At 39.4% G+C, this 3,893-nt stretch overlaps 1 pseudogene; it reads right to left on the bottom strand.

Moving 5' to 3' along the window:
* Positions 1–1,694: 1,694 nt before the first annotated feature.
* LOC122895591 lies at positions 1,695–2,007 on the bottom strand (annotated as a pseudogene).
* Between the last annotated feature and the right edge of the window lie 1,886 nt (positions 2,008–3,893).

Raw genomic sequence — 3,893 nt, 5'->3', positions numbered from 1 at the left:
CAACTGCAGCCTTCAACTGGGTGAAATCTGCGCCAGGAGAGATGGGTTGGAGGACCTTTTATAAACTTGGTAATTACACAGAAATGGGCATTTCATGCATTTTTAGAAGTGGATAGTGGGGTAAGGAGAGAAAGGCAGGCACTTACTGCAGTGACAGCTCTGGTCACGTGGCTTGGCTTCATAGGCACCACCGCAGTCTCTTTGGGGGTAGCTGGTCCAGCACTGGCCCTGTCTGGCACCAGGTATGAGAAGAAATGAGAGGGCAATCTGGCATTTTCATATTTGTTTATTTTAACCTCTCAGGCCTGCTGAAAACAACTGGAATCTTCTGAGTTGCTGAAAGCACATAGGCTTCTTTGATGGAGCTCTTGGCCCCTGCCACTCTAACGCCAAAGAGGCTCATTGATTAAGTTGTCAGGAGACCATGCTCTCTGTGAATTCAGGTCAGACCAGAAGCAATGGTTAATAGCTGGCAGGTAACTGTCCCTAATACAATCTTTCTATAGCCTTCAAAGCCTAATATAAAGGAGTATTCCACTGAAATCCAAACTGAAAATTGGGAAATGTTCTGAGTCTGGGCATCTGCCTGTTACTTAGCAAAGGAAATGCTGGGAAAGCAAAGATAAAGAAGTAGAAAGGAATGATTCAACAAAGCAATAGAGAATCCATGTAGATAGTCAAGGACAAGGGTCAAAGGTAAACCCAGGACTTTTTTTTTTTTTTTTTTGAAGGATTAGGGGTGAACCAGGTTGAAGGATGGTGGCCTGTGAGGACTGGTTCCCATCAAACTCAGGCTACCAGTTGTTACCCTTGGTGATGTTCCCATCAAATGAGCTTGTGGGCCAGCAAGCTTTTGCTGGACTGCCTTTTCTGTATCTGTTTTTATTCCAGGGGAAAAGGCCTCTGGGGTGTTAACTTGTAGGCTTAGTAGTTTAGTGTGCTTTGACTGAGTCCAAGGGCCAAGTGAAAGGTTTATGAGCAGATCTGCACCATTCAGCTCCCCAAGTTTTTTTGTGACTTTTGCTGACAAATTCCCATCAAAGAACTCATCAGGCTCCTAACAAATTTACTGTAAATCAGATCAAGTTTATCATTATCAGAAAAATGTACTGGGCTTGGATTTGGGGGAAATCTAAGAGTTTCAGTACCCAAAGCCCTGGAAATCCGGGATTACCAACAATTAGCAACGTGACCCAGACCAGATCACGGTACTTGGCTTTTCTCAATGACAAGGAGCTATATTATACTGAGCACTTGCTACTAGGCATTGTGCTAAGTGCTCTACAGGCATTACCCAAGTTTTTCTTCACATTATCTTAACGACAAAGGTACTTGGTTATCCTCCTTTGGTTATCTCTTTACAGAAAAGGCTAATTTTGTGAATTTGAGATTTATTTCCCTTCTGTAAAATAAGGGTTTAGAGTAGAATGATTAAAAAATACCTTTAAATTCTGATATCTAACTTTTTAGAAGATTTTAGAAGATAGAAACACATTACTTCCTAGAAGTTGGAAAGAATCAATCAGGAGAAAAAAAGAGAGTGATATCAATAACTTGAAGCCATTTTCTAAATGTAGACAAAATATATCCTACTCTCAGAAGTGATTTCTTATATATCTCTAATAACTAATAGTTTTTTTGTTACATAAATTAACCCATTTACTATAGGCTAGCAATGTTTCAAATGGCAGCGCTTCTACTGGTCTTTCAACTCCTTCAGTCTTCTGATGGCAGACTTTACTGTGACAGCAGACGTGGTGTTGTAGGTCCAGGTGCCACCAGCGATAGTTTTCATGCAGGAGCCACAATGCCAGATCCCCACAGCTCGTCTTTTCATCTTGGTTTTGCCACAGAAGGAGCAAGTGTACTTGGCGTGCTGGCTTATCTCAATCTTCTTCACCATCTTCCTGAGGGAGACCATAATGGGGCCTGTATTTGCCCAGGATTCCGACCTTCTTGGTGCGTTTAGCCATGTTGCCTCAAACTAGGTCTGAGCCAACTAGTAGGTTTTTTTTTTTTTAAAGATTTTATTTATTTATTTGACAGAGAGAGATCACAAGTAGGCAGAGAGGCAGGCAGAGAGAGAGGAGGAAGCAGGCTCCCTGCTGAGCAGAGAGCCCGATGTGGGACTCGATCCCAGGACCCTGAGATCATGACCTGAGCCAAAGGCAGAGGCCTTAACCCACTGAGCCACCCAGGTGCCCACCAACTAATAGTTTTAATAGATGGCTTTGGCATTGTATTGAGAAATTGATTTTCTCACAATTCTGGAGGCTGGGAGTCCAAGGTGTTGGCAGGCTTGGTTTCTCCTGAGTTCTTTCTCCTTGGCCTATACAGATGGCCCCACATAGTCTTTCTTCTCTGTGCCTGTATTCCTGGTATTTTTTGCATGTTCAAATTTCCTCGTCTTTTGGACACCACTCAGATTGAATCAGGGATCACCCTCATCACCTCTTTTTAACTTAATAACATTTTAAAAGACTCTATTTCAAAGACAGTATCATTTTGAAGTAGTAGGAGTAATGTTTCAACATACAAATTTTGGGGGAATACAATCCAAACTAGAACAGGCATTTTGCTTATCAGAACAACACCATGTATCAGCAACCCAAAAAGTACTTTGTACTTATTTACAGGTGAGAAAATGGAAACTCAGAAATATTAAGTAACAAGTCTAAAGTTATATAGCCAGTAAGAGGCAGAGCTAAGGCTGGACCAGGTGTTTAAACCCAATCCTAGTGATTTTTGGGTAAGATCACACTGCTTTTTGAATACCATTTTGGGGGTCTCTCTTGCTTAAGAAGATGGCTAAAAAATGTCTCCCCCTGAGTATGAAGGGACAAACTTCTTGTTGTTTAATGGTCACTTATAGCATGGACACTAATGAATAAGTTAAATAGCTTTTCCTTCTCACAGATTTGAACCACTGTTAATACAAAAACCCTGTATGGTGGGATCAAGAGAGCAATATTATTCCCTATTTCCCCCTGAGATCTATGATTCTTTCCCTGTGTTTTATATGGCATAGAAATATTTTCCCCAAACTATTAAAAGTTGTCTGAATTTTGGGTGCTAAATATGGCCAAATATATCGTCCAATTTATCTTGGTTGTTGGACTCTCCTGTGAAGAAAAATAACTTAAGTGAAACTTTACATCAGAAGTGGTAGGAGGAGAAAAGAAAAATGATCATTTGTTGACATAAGATCATTTTCCCCTGCAACATAAGTAGATTGCAGTATGTTTTAACCTGTGAGAATTTTTTTTTTTAAGAAAAATGCACATATACATTTTCCTGATAATTTCTGGAAGTTCATGGACCCCTAAAGCTCATCCATGGATCCTGCATTTGAAATTTGGTGATGTTTCTTCTCAATTTTAAAATAACATAAAAATTTGGAGAAAAGAAAAAAAACCTATAGTAGTGGAAAGGCAAGAAAATTAGGTTCCAGTTCAAGTTCTGTTAGAACTATTATGTTGTGTGATCCTCAAGATTTTAGTTCAGTTTTTTTTTCATTACTAAAAGCCGGAAGGATGATCTCTAAGGTCATGATAATTAAAACTTTCATGAATCTAGATTAAATATATTTCAAAGTTCAGCCCTGATATCTCTCCAGTAGATGACTGAAGGGGGAAACAAAAACAAAAACAAAAACAAAAACAAGGAAAGTTTTGCTTTGCTTCATGTTCCTAGAAGGGGGAGAAGATAAATATTTACAATAAAATAACAAGTATATTATACCTGCAGATATCTGGGCCTGATAGATGTAAAATGCACATAACTTCAAATTCATTTTTTAAAAAGATTTTATTTATTTATTTGACAGAGAGAGACACAGTGAGAAAGGAACACAAGCAGGGGAAATGGGAGAAGGAGAAGCAGGTTTCTGCTGA

This window comes from Neovison vison, chromosome 1, assembly GCF_020171115.1.
Source record: "Neovison vison isolate M4711 chromosome 1, ASM_NN_V1, whole genome shotgun sequence".
NCBI lineage: Eukaryota > Metazoa > Chordata > Mammalia > Carnivora > Mustelidae > Neogale > Neogale vison.
The sequence above is the reverse complement of the archived record's forward strand: the minus strand, read 5'-3'. Positions and strand labels throughout refer to the sequence as shown.